The sequence below is a fragment of the Herpailurus yagouaroundi genome, unplaced genomic scaffold (genome assembly GCF_014898765.1).
Source record: "Herpailurus yagouaroundi ecotype Mexico unplaced genomic scaffold, PumYag 77, whole genome shotgun sequence".
NCBI classification, from domain to species: domain Eukaryota; kingdom Metazoa; phylum Chordata; class Mammalia; order Carnivora; family Felidae; genus Herpailurus; species Herpailurus yagouaroundi.
Window position 1 is genome coordinate 100,086,076 of NW_024412388.1, and position 17,296 is coordinate 100,103,371.

The 17,296-nt window shown below is 48.4% G+C and overlaps 1 long non-coding RNA gene across 2 annotated transcripts in view; it reads left to right on the forward strand.

Moving 5' to 3' along the window:
* The first annotated feature begins 1,372 nt into the window (after positions 1-1,372).
* Positions 1,373-17,296, forward strand: part of LOC121027757 (uncharacterized) — a 32,402-nt gene continuing 16,478 nt past the window's right edge. Inside the window, exons 1-3 of one of the 2 annotated variants that reach the window (XR_005788910.1) lie at positions 1,373-1,429; positions 10,561-10,644; positions 13,291-13,390. This is a non-coding gene — a long non-coding RNA (uncharacterized LOC121027757). Of the gene's footprint in view, positions 1,430-10,452; positions 10,645-13,290; positions 13,391-17,296 lie in introns of those variants that run through there. The other variant, XR_005788909.1, reaches the window with a different exon arrangement.

The following is a 17,296-nucleotide window of genomic DNA, read 5'->3' on the forward strand; positions in this document are numbered from 1 at the left end:
ACAGACTGTGTAGCCCAAAGCCCTGCTGTTCCAAGTGTGGTCCATCCCTGGACCAGCCTTGACATTTGCCTGGGAGCCTGTTAGAAAATGTAGACTCTCAAACCACATGCCAGACCCAAGCAGTCAGAATCTTTTAACAGGATTGCCCAGCTGATTTGAAGGCACAGGAGTTTGACAAGCCCTCCTCTTGAGCTGAGTTCTGAGTGTTGATTCCTCAAGGACACCTGAATCTTGATAGGATCACAAGATGAGCAGAGGTCTTCAGGTATAGAAGCTATAATGACTTACCTGAGATGGGCCAGTGACACATTGGTAGCACAGGAGTCACCTAAGCTTTTTAATACATAACCATGAATTGGAAAATAGTAGCTAGAAAACAAAATCCAACAGGTTTTGTATGTACGTGTTTTGGGTTTTTTGTAGACTTTTGCAGTTTATTAAGCATTTTGACCTTTGGCTGGTTCTGCATCTGTTAAAAAATGTTGACATAGCCAACTCAAGCACAAATAAAGGGAAACTTAATCGCTTAACTGTCAGGAGTACCCACTACTTTAAATCTCTTTCCTTCACTCCTACCAGTGGGTGGCCCCAGGCCATTTGCACAGCATTTGGCCTAGTTCCAGATGGGATGAAGTTGCTATTTGGAATTCAGGTATTGATTACCTCTTTCACAGTGCTCTGATACCCAATCAACACTAAATGCTCCCAACTGCCTCATAGTTTCTTGCCTAAAGGGTTTTTCTTCCTCTTCACTGTGTGGAGAGTGAGGAGGATTCATTCAGCAAAATCCATTTCTCCCAGCGCGTTTGGAATTCACCTCCTCTTCAGGTGACTTGTTCTAAATCAGCTATGCCGATGCATTACCATGGGCAAGATAACGAAAGTCTTCCTAACCCCTTCCGGAGATCCAGACGTCTTGCCTTACGTCTTTGTCCAATTAGTTCAGTTTAATCCTACTCAGTGAAGGCCAAGCAGGGTTCGGGCTGCTGCTGTGTCTCATTTCCACTTGGGCCCCTCTGTCACCTTTTGCCAGTCTCACGATCTGTAGGATTGTTCCAAAACGTGAAGTGGGGTCTCTCGTGGCAAAGAAAAAAAAAATCACCCGGGGAAGTCGCTGCAGGTCTACTTAGTGGTGCAGGCGTGTATTAAACGCCACACTGGCAAGGCTCCAAGCAAGACAGTTCCTCATGGGGATTCTTGCTGTCTGCACAGAATGTTGTGTTTTTCTATTCTATTTTGTTTTCTTATCGTACGATTTATCGATTTATACATTTATTTTTTATTTTCTCGCATTTTTCTATTTTTCACAAAAGAACACCATCGTCTGGGGAGGAGAGAAAAGTTTGGGCTCACCGGAAAGAAGAAAAGTCACATTAACGCCGATACAAGAATGAGGTCTCCCACCAGAATGATCAGTTTTCTTGTCAAGGTACAGGTGGTTATCCTATGGCTAGACACAGTTACCAAAAGGATTCTAGTTTGGCTAATCAAGTTCTTTTAACTGGGTGTTACCTCGTGGCAGGAAAGGAGAGGGTGAACTCTGCTGGGAAGGTTTCTTTGCTGTGCATACAGGGGTGGGCAGCTTTGAGGAAAAGAATGTAGAAAAAATGAGGGGTTGTGAACTTGCTTCATCAGGGAGGAATTATGTGCATTGCAAAAAGACTCTGCCACAAGGGCCCAGGACTCAGAAAATTGGAGCTGGAGCTTTGAAGGAAGCTGGCTGGCTGGCTGGCTGGCTGGCTGGGTCTTTCTGGATGGCAGTACCCACAGAGGTATACCACCCCCCAGCATCTGTTTCTTGCCCTTGTAGATCCAGAATCTCAGTTTGGAAATACAGAGTTGACAGGGCTCTGTGGGACTGACTACCACTGATCTAACTCAGAGGGGTCCAAAGTATAACTTAGTTATGTGTTGGTTTACTGTGGGATCTCCCCTTTCCATTATTAATTCATCAGATTTTACTAAGGGCCTGTTAAAGGCTCAAACTCCCTGCCCTCATGCTGCATACGTTCCAGGAGTGGTAGGGAGGGGGGCAGATAGATGATAAACAAATACATATCTAGTATGTGAGGAGGCAATATGTGCTACCGGGAAATTAAGGAGAAAGTGTTGGGGTGGAAGGTGAGGATAGGGATTCGATCCTATTTCAGTTAGGCATGTCAGGGAAAGCTGGAGACATCGGAGCAGAACGCGGAAGCAGCTAGACGCAGAGATTTCTGCAGGAGGGATACCCGGGGCAGAGTCGCACCAAGTGTGAAAGTGAGCGTGTACTTGATGTGTTCAGGGAACCACAAGGAGGCCAGAGTACCTGCAGAGAAGTGGGGAGTAGGGGGTGACATCAGAGAAGTATCCAGGGCCAGGTCCCTGGCAGGCCTTCGTAAGGATTTCAGCTTTTGCTCAAGGTGAGATTTTGAGCTGAAGAATGACATAATCTGATTTACATTTTAATGGCATCACTCTGGCTGGCTCTGTGGAAAATAGATGGAGGGGTGGGAGGGGGGAGGAGGCCAGGGAAGAAGCAAGATTAGTCAAGATGCTTTTGTAACAGTGAGGCAGGAAATGAGAGTGGCTTGGACCAGAGGCCAGGGCAACACAAGCTGTGTGATCAGGGGTCAGATTCCGGGTACATTTTGAAGTAGACCCCCCCGGTATTCGCTGATGGTTTGCTTGCAGGGTGGGAGAGGAAAGAATAGAAGCAAGGATGTCTCCCAGCTTTTGGCGTGAGGAGCTGGAGAACGAAGGCTCCGTGTGCTGTGAGCAGGAAGGAGAAGCCTCGTGGACGTGTGTGCTGTGTTGCCGGGGACGAAGCAGGAGCCCAGTCTGGGAGATGTTAATTTTGCCGTGCCCGTTAATATATCTGGAGATGCATGCCACGGGATGCATGCGTCTGGAACTCGGTGGAGAGATCCAGGCTGGAGATATAAATTTGGGAGTCACAGCTTGTAGGTGGCATTTCAAATCCTGACGGTAGCTGAAACTGCAGAAGCGAGAGTGTGCATGTTGGCCCGAACTCTATCCGGGATTCTCCACCCGGTAGAGGCCAGTGAAATGAAGAACTCTCTGCAAAAAAGACTGATAAGGAACAGCCAGAGAGGAGGGAGGGGAACCAAGAGAGATCAGGGGCCAGAAGCCAACAGAGGGTGTTCCGAGGGCGAAGTGACAGGCTGTGTCAGATGCTGCTGACGAGCCGAGTAACATGGGGACAGACATCACTCCGGGAATCGGGAACCGGGAAGTCAGGGCTAACCTTGACAGCAGCAGTTGCAATAGAGAGGTGGGAACCGAAGTTGGACTGGATGGGATTCAAGAGGGAAGGAAAGAGAGGAAGCGAGGGGGGCGGGGGTGAGTACAGAGATGTCGAGAGTTCCACTGTAAAGGGAAACACAACTGAGTTAATGGCTGAGGAGGGATTGGGGTCAAGGGGGTGTTTGGGGGTTTTGTTGTTTTGTTGTTGTTGTCGTTTGGTTTGAGGATGGAAATATAGCAGAGCGGGTTTGCTGGGGAGGGGAACGGCTTTTGGAGGGATGAGCCCGGCCGGGAGAGAGGGGATAAGGTCAAGCACACGGATGTAGGACGGGCCTTAAATCAGAGCAAGGCAGTTCACCCGTAGCAGCAGAAGGGAAACCAAAGTGTACATTAATCGTGATGGTGGGAGCGGGTGGTCTTCTGTTCTCAGTGAAGTAGGCCGCAGGGTGTCAACCGAGATTGAGGGGCACGTAGGGGGAGCGCTAAGACGTTTGAGGAGGAAGAGGAGGCCAATGGTGTTGTCTAGGACAGTAAGACTGCCAGCGAGCTAGAGCAGTGGTTCCCAAAGTGTGGTGCCGGGCGGGACCCACAGCACGAGGGTCAGCTGAGAATTCACCAGAAATGCACATTCTCAGGCCCACTCCAGCCCTCCCGTGGTGCCAAATCCGGCCTTCTGTGCTCTGGCAAGCCCCCAGGGGACTCTGATGCACACTCACGTCCGAGAAGTGCTGCCGTAGGAATAAATACATCGTGTGTTGCCAGGCAGCCGGAAGGGCCTCCTTGAGGTCAGTGGTCGTGGATCTTGAGTGATGTCAGTCAGTGCGATTCATCCAAGCGCATCCTGATAATGCCATCCCCCTTCCAGCGATCCCACCGGGGCTGGACAGAGCATCCCGTTCCAGCTAACACGGCAGGAGGAAAAGTCCGCGGGGAAAGTCTTCTAGCAAAGCTTCCCTTGGTCTTAAGAATGAACTCAGGGAAGACGTGATCTCTCTTTGCTTCTGGCTTTTGTGGTGTGAGGATGTGGCGGCTGTCTTCTAAAGGAGGAGAACAGCCCGAGGACGAGGCCAGGAGGTGAGGAGGCAGAGGAGGAAGTGAAGGGACAGGTGGCTGACGATGCCGTTCGGCCACTGGACCAACCCAGAGCTGCCCCATCTCTGGGCTTGCTGATGGGGAAGGTAGAACAGACTCGTGCTCCGTCCCCCAATCCTTGCCTGTGAAACCATGTCCTTATAAAGAGTAAGGGAAGACCATGCTTTTGAAAATAGCTTCTACCATCCCACAAGTGTAGTTCCCATTAGTGCGTTGGTATCCTGGTTCGAATCACACACGTTTTGTTCATATACAACTTTCTACTACGTGGGCAAGAGTGGCGGTGAAGGAAGGCACCAGTGCGTCTGGGGCCTCCCCAGAGTGCTCCAACCTCAAGCCTGTCCTAGTGTGAACCCTTGCTTTGTCTAGGACACCGGCCGGCCTTGGACCTTGCAGGCGGAGGCTCCCTCGCCGCCCAGCACACCCGGGCACTGGGCAGCTCAGCTGGGCAAAACAGGCCTGGAAACTGGGCGCAGAGAGCAAATTCCACGGCCCGGAGCTCGGCCGCCCCTCACCCCAGTGAAATCTCTCACCCGTTTGTAAATCCCATAGCCCATTTCAAGTCTCCCCCCAGGATGGCCCGTTTCATTCCGAGTGCGCCCTTCCTACACAAGCGGAACCGCCCCTCCTGTCGAGAACCTTCCTTCCTGGAGGAAGCGCGCACTCCCTCCTCATCCTCCATGTTGCCCCTGACCCGAGTTCAGGTCCCAGTGGGGTCCTTTCACTTCCTCGCCTTCTTCTTCCTTCTCCTTGGCAATCAGTGCCTGTGGGGGCTTCCCCTTGACTGTCACATGTCCTTGCAATTCAGCAGAAAGACGAGTTACCTTTGAGGCTCACTTTCAAAGCTCAAGTTGGGATCGGCCATTACCTTTGAGCTCAGCTCATGGATGCCATTTGGACAAACACCATGTGTGCCCTGGGCACCGAAGGGAGCAGAACCCCGTGACCTGTATAACTTTTAAGGGTAGACTTTCTCTCTCACGCTTAGCGGAGGGGTCCTCGAGTTCTCCACCAAACAGGTTGACGTGGAGGCTGCTGGCATCTTGAACGCTATTTTATTATTCACGGCTTTCTTGTTACTGCTTCGTGCTTGGTGCTGAAGGTTGCTGGCTTTGGCTCGGGCGCCTGTGAGGAGCCACTGACCAAAGGTGGCATCAGAGAGACTTGGCGGTCTACCTGGGGAAAGAGACATTTCACACCTGTGTGAGGCAGGGAGTGCAGGAAGAGGGAGAGATCGGATTGCATACAGCACCCACAATAAAATAGCAATAGCGAAACAATAAAACAATCCACTAAAGGAACAGGGGACACAACCACATGCAGAGGGTGGGTGACCCATGGACTGTTGGAGAACTGGCACGAGGGACGTCAGTCAGCCTATCGTGACTAGGTCTCCCCACACCTGTTTGCAAAGAGCCGGTCAGAACAGGCTGGGGCAGGGCAGCACCTGGATGTGAGAGCCAGCCCATACCCTGAGCACTCGCAAGGACCACTGGGTGTGCCTCAAGGGCCCGGCTCACTCTCCTACAAAACCGTGCCCTCAGTGGAATCGTGAATGGCTAGGACCCCTTGCAAAGGCCACGTCACTTCAGACTGGAATCTCTTTGCAAACTCGGGGCCCCGGACTGGATCTGGCATCTCTAGGAACACAGGACTAGCTGCTTCGCCCGAGTGCCCTTCTACTAGTCCTGGGGCCTCACAAGAACAGTGAGTGTCCCCTCAGAGATGAACTCAGAGCTTGGCACAAGTCTGTTCCCCTCGAAAGCTTTTTGAACTGAAAGCCTAGACCAGGGGTAGGCAAATGGTCTCTGTTGCAGATCTATGTCAACTGTGAAAACAGCCACAGATAATTATGTAAACAAAGGAGTGAGGTGATGTGCTGATGCAACTTTAGCATATGGATGTTGACATTCGAAACTTCGTATGATTATCCCTTGCCATGAGACATTCTTTTGATTTTTTTCCAACCACTTAAAAAAGGTAGAAGTCGCTCTTCGCTTCTTGGCTGCACCAAAACAGGTCACAGGCCAGATTTGGCACACAGGTTGTCGTTACTGACACCTGGTCTAACATATCAAAAAAGGCTCACTTCCTGTTTCCAAGGGGAGTAAGCCTAGCTCTTCCATCCATACTTTTTAGTCTCTTAAAAGCCACTGATATGGGCATAGCTCAATAGTTGGATCACTCCACTCCTCCCTGGTGCATGTGTGGGCACACACATGCGCACCCACGCGCGGGCGCACACACACACACACACACACACACACACACACACACACACACAGATCTATCCAACATGGCCACTGTTCTGGACACCAGGGTGTGAGAGGGGGCAGTCTCCAGGCAGCCATGATGATTGCAGATACATTTTTAGGACTGCTGGTTCTCAGTAAGAGTGAGATGTATAGGGGCGCCTGGGTGGGTCAGTCGGTTAAGCGTCTGACTTCGGCTCAGGTCATGATCTCACGGTCTGTGAGTTCGAGCCCCGTGTCGGGCTCTGTGCTGACAGCTCAGAGCCTGGAGCCTGTTTCAGATTCTGTGTCTCCCTCTCTCTCTCTCTGACCCTCCCCCATTCATGCTCTGTCTCTCTATCTCAAAAATAAATAAACGTTAAAAAACAATTTAAAAAAAAAGAGTGAGATGTATAGACTGTCAGTGACTTGAGCCTCATATATCTTTCTGCCCCACTACCTTCACTCCAGCCCATATAGGCCAAGGGTGGGAGACCATAACTAGTGGGAGAGAGACCGGGTAGCAAGGAAAGTTAACAAGTGGTCTGCAGACAGGGCAAACATCCTAAGGGACCAGCGCCATAGGCTGAACACCCACCTTCACCTCTGCCTGCTCAGACCAGCGCCAGGTCTAGAAAAGATGGCCTCCGGGCCTCAGAGAACACTCCTTCTGTCCAGAGGATGCTTCTTCATGGGGGTCAATTGTAGAATGGGATTAGTGTCAGGGCCTGCTGGGGAGCCCCAGGGAATCGCCAGACTGGCCTGTGCACATTTGAATCTCTCATTGCAGACATAGAATTCCCAGAGAAAGTTTCTCATGCCGAGTTGGAATTTGGCACTGCTTTGTAATAAGGTGAGAAAAGCTTCAGACTTTGAGCAAGAAGCCCCCGGTTAAGCGACCCTGAGCAGGTCACCTAACCTCTTTGAATGTCTTGCATTTCCTCATCTGACGGGACAAGAACAGTGACGCACTGCTTACCCCACTGGATGCAAGCGTTCTACAGAACTGGCTGGAAAGGTGCGGAAGTGCCATCGCCTTAGTGCATCTTCCCCACTTTAGGTCTGCCTTTGGCCTTGACCAGTTGTGGAGTGGTGTGCGACGTCCCAGGTCTAGCAGAGCAAGATTTTGCCCCTGGATGTCGGCATCATCTTTTGGGAAGAACCAAGGGGTTCCAAAGCCTTAGATGTCCAGACATCTTGCAAGGCGAAGACAAGCCTTGGTCTTCTTCCTGCAGTCGGGCAGTGTGTGAAGCAACCTCACTGCAGAGCAATACAGAATGAGATGAAATTCACATTATATTACTTAAAATGTCATAGCACTCAGTTTCCCGGGGTATTTTGTTGACACGTGATATCCGGCGGACGCTTTCTGACTTCTATGTTAGCTTGCAACGGGTCCTTTTTGTGGTTTTTTTTTGTGTGTGTGTTTTCCAGGTGAGTTCTTGCTGTCCTCCTTGCACACTTTGTTTTTGCCAGGGTAAGTTGCATCCAGTGCCATCTGACTGCCCGGCTCTGCCCTCAGCCCCTCTTCCTACCCCCTGAGCCCAGCAGAGGCTCCGCCCACCATCTCCCGCTTGGCTCTGCGGGCTCTTCCTGGAGGAGGACACGCCCCTCTGCCTGGCCACTCAATTGTGAGCCCAGACTAGGTGGTTTTCATTCTGGTGAGGGGGCTTCCGCCTCATTCCACGATTTCTTACCTGAGATGTGGTTTTTATTTTTAATACTTATGTTTTAATAGCCGATTGCCTCCGACGGGCTATAGAATTATTTATTTTGCACTGATGAATCTGTCTTCTGATCTAAAATATTAAATCCCTCTCTGTCTGGGGATTTACAGCCTGGCTGCTCTAGGTTCACAAAGCTCTTCCATTAAAGGTCTCTCTCCTCTGCCAATATTTATTGCCAGAGTCACTGTTTGCCCAGAAGCTACTGTCTGCTGCATTTTCTGGGAAATGAAATTTATGTCTCCTGGCACTGATGGGGGTGACATCACTGAGTCACTGTTTACATCCCTGGGGGGCATAAGCCCTGAGCCTGTCTCCAATGGATGGCAAAGGTGGGGGGAGCCGGGGAACGGGGTGGGTTTACATAAACAAACATGTCTACCTCTTCTTGTCCCTCCCTTCCCTGCACCATTCCACCGACCGCTTGTGTTGACAGTATCATTACATAGTTAATGGAATCTAACAAAATTGACACCTCCTCTTAAACTTGGTATTGAGTGGCGGGGGTCAATAGTGGTGGAGGAATTGGCGGGAGAAGGATGACCGACTTTTGTGTGGAGGGTGTCTGCTCAAAGGGCGATAACCGTGCCTTCCCTTCATAGCAAGTGACCCCCCCCTATAGACCAAGTGACACAGGCTTGGCCATCCTCTGTTGACAAGCGAGCTCCCTAGGGGACAGAGACTCAGTCTTGCTAATCCCTGGCGGAAGTGGGATTCGAGCCTACCTTTTCTCACTCTGTTTCCATGATCCCCTGGTTTGGTGGCATGTGCCCCGTGAGGGGTGAGTGGAGCTCTCAGCCCCAGCTCCCCCTGCTACCTGCTCTCCACAGAAGCCCCGCCAGCCTCCAAATCAAGCGGGCCCCGAAGAGAGACAAAAAAACGCCCGAGCAGCAGTTCGCTGGGTACACGTAGCCTCCGCCCATGCTCTTCTCTCTTTCCCTAGTTAGCCAGCCTTCTCCTACCACATCGTGTCTATTTTCTCCAGCGAGTCTTGGTGCCATTACCACTTCCTCACCCCCATGAGCTCCTCAGCCCACTACATTCGTCTCTCCTCCCCCTTCCCGCTTCACCTGAGTTGACCACTGAGCTCCCGGCTGCCCAGCCCAGTGGAAAGCTTGGGGCCCAGGCCTGACTTCACAGGCACGGGAGGAAGACAGTGGCCCAGGGACCTGTACTCTGAAGGGCCCCACGCTTAGTTTAGTGCTCCACCGTTGCTGTCTGGAAATTCTTAGTATGTTGAACAGAGCATTCCAGAATGCCGTTTTATACTGGGCCCTACGCATGACGCAGTGGATCCTGTCTTTTAAAGATGTGATTTGTGCCTCAGACATCATCTGTTGTCTACCCAGCATGCATTCTCTCTCTGTTCCTCCAACAGAACCCATTTCTTTTCAGTCACCAGTGGAGACCACTTGAGTTCAGGGAGAGGCCATTCCTCAGCCCCAGGGAATGAATCTGATTGATTAACACAAGGATGGAATCTTAAGACTCTCGGTCCCGAATTGATCTAAAGGTGACCACATGACCTAGAGAGGAAAGAGAGGAAAGTAAAAGCTTGTTCTGGGAAAGCTTTGGTGTCCCTGAGAAAAAATGGACAGACTCAGCTGGCCTGCTTTACTCTTTTGCGCATCCTCTCTCCTTCTGGTGTGGACGTGGACACGATCGCCAAAGACACAGCAGCCATCTTGTGACAAGAGAGGGAAATCCAACACATTGCCAATGGTAGAGAGAAAGAAAGGCACTGGGCCATTGTGGAGGCACCGCCCCTCCGAACTTCCTACCATGAGGCGAACAAACAGCAACAATGACATCAAAACCCTTATTTTCTAAGTCATTGCTGTGATGTTTTTCGTATTTACTGCAAATGAACTGTTTTGTAACTGCTATGACTTCTCAGCGTAATTTGACACAATGCTGTCTTTTGCCTCCACTTAAACCATTCTTCCCTTGGCATTCATGATACCGTGTCTGTGGATTTTTCTGATCACTTCTTATACTCCTCTCCTTAGCTCAGCCCTCGATGGTGGGGTTTGACAGGACTTCGTGGTTCATTCTTTAATTCACTGCCAGGTATTTACTGGGTGCTGCTGTGTGTCCAGCTTTATACTAAGCATGGCAGGTGCAGCCCTGATGAGAGACAAAGCCCCCCTCTCAAGGAGCTTACACTGGAGTCCTGGCCACTGCCCCAACTGCCGTGCACACTCCTCCTGCACAACCTCATTCCCTTCCTCAGTTTCCCCACACGCTGCTGTCTCATTCCTTTGCAGGACTTCACAGTGACTTACCGAATTTAACAACAGTCAACAGATCCTCCTGGAAAAGAAAGAGAGAAGAGGCTGAGGTGCCCCTCGGTGAGTCAGCCGTGAAATAATCTCTACCCCATATTCCCAGCCAAGATAGAAAGAGAAGACACAAAGGGGTTGGCTACCTTTTCTCCTACCTAAGCTCCAACTTAATTTTTCTGCAACACTCACGCATGTTAGGAGATTCTAAAGCAGCAAATTCCCCTAAAAGAACCCTGCCATATGTGGGGATTCTCTTTGTTTGCTTGTTTAAAAATTCTTTTTTCTCTCCAAATGTTTAATTGGAGTGCAGTTGAGCGGGGATTTTCTTTTATTTCCTATAAAAGGTACTGAAAGTTCCCATCAGGTTTAACAGTTACTGCTCGGTTACTACTGTCAGACCCGCGCTCCTTACACATAAATGGTGGCAGAAGAGAGTAAGAGAGGAAGTAGGAAGTGAAAAATGTGTCAAATTCCCCCGGGGGGCCCTCATGAAGGGAGACTGCTACTATGGATAATGGTTTTTGTTTTTTGTTTAAATGTGCTTCATTTGGGAAACATTTAAAAGGTAAAAGCTTCAAATAAAACGGCAACCCACTAATTCCATGCATATGAATGTGAGGGGATTTGACCTAAAGATATAATTCAAATGACAGAAGATAACTGATCCGTAGATATGCTTATTATCTGTTGATGATAAGAAAAAATTAGGAAAAACTTTTCTCACTGTTATTCATGTAGTTCACTACATTAAAAAAAAAAGTTTATTTATATTTGAGAGAGAGAGACAGAGCATGAGCGGGGGAGGGGCAGAGAGAGGGAGACACAGAATCTGAAGCAGGTTCCAGGCTCTGGGCTGTCAGCACAGAGCCCCACACAGCGGGGCCCGAACCCGTGAGCCTTGAGATCATGACCTGAGCCGCAGTCAGGTGCTCAACTGGCTGAGCCACCCAGGCACCCTTATTTTCCTGTGCTCTTACATTGAAGGAGAAACACCACATGATCATATCAATAGATGCTTAAAAAGCACCTCTTTTCAAACTTAATGGTCATTGCTAATAAATATTTTTAGTAAGCCAGGAATAAAAGGAACACTTTTCATTTATAAAGGTTATATGAAAAAACCCCATAACACACATTGTACTGAACAAGGAAACAGTAATTCCCACCATCAGAGTTTGGTAAAACACACTACAGATCCTTCAGAGCAGGGACAATAGGCAGGTGAGTGATGAACTTGACTGAGGTACAAACGTTAAGAGCATGCCCAAATCAGTCATCAGTACACTAAGTGATAGCTTAATGCAACATTTTGAAAAATTAAAATTGATGTAAAAACTCCTTGAAGGACAAAAATATAAAATGTACAAGTGTTACATACATATAGACAGGATCAGTCTTTTTCCCGAGTTTTTTCTTTTTCCCTGCATCTCTAATATGGTTCTTTAATATTCATTCAAGTATTCTTTATCTTGATTGCTGAACTTTCTGGTACCTCTCTAAATTTTATACCTGAGACAAGTGCCTCACCTCATCCTGGGATTTGCTGAGATGGAAATGAACTTCCCTGTGGTCCCCTGTGGTGGCTTGTGCAGGACAGTAACCCATCAGTAGAGCCTTGGTTGTCTTTGTCCTAGCCTCCCTTCCTCCTGCACCCCCTCACCCCCTAGTCTAACAACTGAAGAGGGCCTAGAGTAAGGGTTTGTTTTGAACAAATATTTAATGGGTGCCTCCCATGTGTCAGCACTGGAAGTACAATGATCTCCACATTCCCAGCCTCAGTGGATCTCACAGTTGGATGATGGAGAACAACAGTGAAACAAGCAGGAACAATAAAGTATAGTAGGTGCCATGGTGGGGCAGGGGGATGGCTAGGAGAGCCCCGGGCAGGGCTCTGGGCTCAGTTCACCAAGTGAGAGGACAGGAGGTACAATCCCCAGCCGGAAGCCTGATTAGGAGCCGAAGGGTGGGAGGGGCCAAGGAGAAGGGTGAGGCTCTCAGAGATAACTGTTCCTGAAAAGGCTTATTTGAGGGGCGCCTGAGTGGCTCAGTCAATTAAGCATCGAACTATTGACTTCGGTTCAGGTTATCATCTCTCTATCGTGAGATCGAGCCTCAGGCCAGGCTCTGCACTGGGCATGGAACCTGCTTAAGATTTTCCCCTTCCCTCAGCCCCTCTCCCGCTCTCATGCGTGCATGGCTCTCTCTCTCTCTCTCAAAATAAATATAATTTTTAAAAAGGCTTATTTGAGAATATAACAAAATCACAGTAAGGCTGGAGCCCTCAAGAGACGAGTGTGGCGTAGAGAGAGTAGAACAGAGGGTGAGACAGAGGGCAGGCTGTGAAGGACTTTGTAACCCACACGGAAGAGTTTGGAATGGATCCCAAGAGCAATGGGAAGACTTTGAAGCAGGAGAATGCCGGGATTGAGTTCGTGTTTCAGAAAGACCTTTCCAGCTGTGCCATGAAGAATTCAAGAAGGTAAAGCTACATCCGGAAGACCAGTTAGGAGGCTGTTAGGGTAGCCGCTGGGGACTGAATGTTTGTCCCCTCCCCCGCCCCCCTTCATATGTTGAAACCCAGCCGCCAATGTCACGGTGTTTGGAGGTGGCCCTTTGGGAGGTGATGAATCATGAGGTGGAGGCCTCGTGAATAAGATTAGCGCCCTTATAAGACAGTCCCAGAGAGCTTCCTAATCCCTTCTCTCCTATCAGCATGCAATGAAAAGGCACCCACCTCTGAACCAGGAAGGGGGTTCTCACCAAGACGCTTTCCGTCGCCACCTTCATCCGGGACTTCCTGGCCTCCAGAACGGTGAGAAAAACTTTCTGTGGTTTATCAGCCAGCCAGTCTGTGGTATTTCTTCAATAAGCAGCCCAAATGGGCTAAGTTAGTCATCTAGGGGAGAAGCCTTGGTGGTCTGATGAGGGTGGCGGCAGGGGGGAGTTGATGTATTTGCAAAACGTTGGGTAGGTATAATCAAGGGGACTTGGTGATTGATTAGATGTGAGGGGTGATGGAGAGGAAAGAATCAAGGATAACATCCAGGTTTGTGACTTGTGCAATTGATTTTTTTTAAATACATCAGTCTTACTGTCTAACAACCTTGCTGAACTTTCTTCGACGAACGTTTTCCTTGATGAACTGTTCTTGAGGAACAGTTCTAAAATTATCTGTAGATTTTCTATGTAGACAGTTCACTGACTGCATGCAGTTAAGGGTGGTTTTGTGCCTCGCCTTCCTGTATAATGATATGGTAGCAGTCAGAGTTCAGTCAGGAAAAGAGCACCTACTCTTGGAATTTCAAACAGAGAGATTTAATAGAGGGGATTAGGTGTCTACAAACCTGTTGGGAAAGTGGGATTAGTGGAAGTCGGAGGAAGATGCTAGCTCTTAGGTTCACCACTGCAGCTGTGGTCCTACAATTAAAAAAAGTTGTCGCGGAGCGCCTGGGTGGCTCAGTCGGCTAAGCGTCCGACTTCAGCTCAGGTCACCATCTCGCAGTTCGTGGGTTCAAGCCCCGCGTCAGGCTCTGTGCTGACAGCTCAGAACCTGGAGCCTGTTTCAGATTCTGTGTCTCCCTCTCTCTCTGACCCTCCCCCGATCATGCTCTATCTCTCTCTGTCTCAAAAATAAATAAAAGTTAAAAAAAAAAAAAAAAAAAGTTGTCGCTGCCGTCCAGGTCAGGAAACTGCAGAAAACTTCTACTGATGATCACGCCTGTCCTATGGCAGTGAAGCGGGTAGCTGATGGGGTCCCTTGAGAACTTGGTAAATCTTTGTTTCTCCCAAAGCCCAAGCACTGAGAAGCGGCTGCCGGAGACAGAAGAACACAGAACATGCTTCTCAGGCCCTTCCATTTCCCAATCTCCCAATCTCAAGCAAGTGAATCTCATTGGCTGACAGCTAGTGGTGTTCAGATCCCTGGAATATAAAGGAGCATGGGATGAGCAGTCGGTCCCCAGGCTCCCAGCCCCTGTAATAAAGGGCACCGGTGGTAGAAATAAAAGCTGGTTGCAAAGAGAAACCAATAAAAAAAAACACCAAAAAACAAAAAACACAACAACAACCAATAGCCAGCACAGTTTTGTTTTAATTTGCCAGCCTATCCTTCTGTATGTAAGGCTCACAAAACACTTTCAAAATGAGCTGGGCTCTCCGAGCCCTTCACCCACCATTCTCCTCCACATACATACCCTGGATCCTAGAGGGTGCACAAAATGCATGCAGGTTTCCAAACATATTTTCCATGCCTATGCACTTGTCCTACCACTCAAAAGTTAACTTTTGCTCTGCTTGGGAAGACCCTTTTTGTGCCTCCACCACTTAAACCCACCTTGCCCCATACCTACATCAGGCAGGACTGACCTGGATCTCTCAGAACTTCCTCGGCCTCTGGTTCACAGTTTTATTATGGCCTCTTGTCCCAGTGAATTTCAGCGTTTAGTCAAGGGAGCCATCTCTTCCAATAGACCTAAGTATCCCAAGGTGAGAGACCAAGGTTTGTTTCATGTTTATGTCCCAGGGACTTACTTACAGTGCTTGGAACAAATGGTGCTCATTGAAGATTTATCGAATGTATGAAGGACTGTGCCTACAAGGTCGCTAAGAGTAAGCACCTGAAGTCGAATGAGGAGCAGACACCTTTAGAAATAGGCATGTCACATATTCCCCAAAAGGGGGTCTAAACAGTGTCAGGATCTTGGAAGGACAAAAACTGTTTATAAATTGCTTCTTAATGCCAGCTCCAAGTTCTAAATTCTTATTTCCTATTTATGTTGACTTTTTCCGGTCTTTTCCAAGCTTTTGCCATCTGTCCTTGCTTCTGAAGTTTGCAGCACTGTTTCCCATTAAAATGTAATTCCCATGCCACATTCTGGTTGCCCCCATCACATCAAATTAATGCAGTGATGGCTTAAGCTTCTGGGGAAATATGGGTCATTACACGTTGCTGACAGCAACCCTCACAGTGACATTGCAGCAGGGACAGAGAACATCTTAATAAATGATTACTTATACAAAATCAGCAAGCTCTTGAGTTTGACATGTCCTTAGAGAACCAATCCTTTTGTAACACGAAAATGGAGATGGAGAATTTCCCATGATTCCTTAGAACTATGAAAACTTAGTTAGCTAGCTCCTCCCTTCCTTCTTCAGGTGGGGGCAGCCTGTATCGCTAGACCTCTGAGACTTTCCGGGACCCAGGATAGTGTTGCATGCAAAATAGGCAATTAACCAAATGTGTGTCCTATTTTTTAAATCCCTCAAAGCCGATACTGTGTGGTTCCCTAAAGGGCATGCGCCCAAGGTAACCTGGAAAATCTTTGTTTTTCTTTGTAGCAAATGCTGTATATTGGTTGACTCGGCATCCATTTCTAACTCCATTTCTCTCGTCCACTTGGCTTATAAAGCCCAGGGAGGCTAAGTACTTTTTCGGCTTCTCTGCTTTGGAAGTGACCAGGTGACAGTTTTAAAGTAAGAGAGATGTAAGCAGAAGCCTGCAGGAGTTTTCTGTGAACATTTTGCTTTCCCGATGGAAGGGACAAAGGAGGCTGATGCGTTCCTTGCTCTCTTTTCTGTCTGGAGGGTGATGTGGGCTGCACCTACCTCAGCCTGTTTGTCCTGGAAGGGAAAGGCCAGGAGAATGTCACTGTTGGCAGATATTGTGGAACCGCCAGACCATCACCAGTACCATCAACCTCCTGGCTTCTTGCTATTTGAGAGCAACAAACCGTTCTTTGGTTAAGCCACTGACTTTCTATTCCTTGCTTTGAAGAGCTTTTCTAATACTCTATACTAACTCTATACTCTAAACTCTATACTAACTGCAGAACCCAGCTAAACAAGAGGGACAGGTCTGACAGATGTGGACCTTACCATTAATGTATTTTATAAGCTTAGTTTTATAATATTTTCTTGTCACCACGTTTAAGGGGAAAAAAAGGTTGTTTCAACGAATACGTAAAATTTGAAAACAAGGGAAACCAAAAGCAGTTGTTGTCTTACCTCGGCCTCATCGTTCGACATGTTGTTGACTTTTGTTTTAGCTGCATGGGATTGAGAGAATCCCAACTCACACACATGGGTGGTTGCAAATGTACAAAACAATGTAGCGAAAAAGAGTCCAGATTCTGGAGGCAAATTCTGTGGGTTCAAACCCTGGGACTACCACTTGTTGGCAGAGCACCTCGGTTTGTGTTTTCACCTCGTTTGCAAAATGGGCACATTGGCAGGAACCTACCTTAGAAAGGTGGTGGGTAGCTTACGTGCATCAATACCAGTGAGGCTCTAGAGTAATGCTGGACACGTCATGACAACCGTTAGCAATTATGAGAGGTCCGGTGGTGCCCCTGCCTCTCCATTGCCTATCTCTATCTGATATTTACTCAGATATCTGAAATAGGCAAGTTTATTCTGCCTGAAACATTGAATACATAATTCAGGTTTAATGTCTATGCTGACCAGTCATCTAGGATTAACCTAGAACCTTGCCAAGGTAAACGTATTCAACCTTTGAAAGGAAGGGACGCATTCAGATCTTAGAATAGATGCAAAACTATGTATATTGTGAAAGAAATCAGTGCCCTGCAACCTTTGTCCAATGGCCATCTGAAGACTAATTACTGCACTGTGATCTCACAAGGTGCTGAGCAAATGTACATTTTACCTGGCATTTAATTTCATAGGGCCCATGCATGCTGTGTTTGATACTCATAAATAC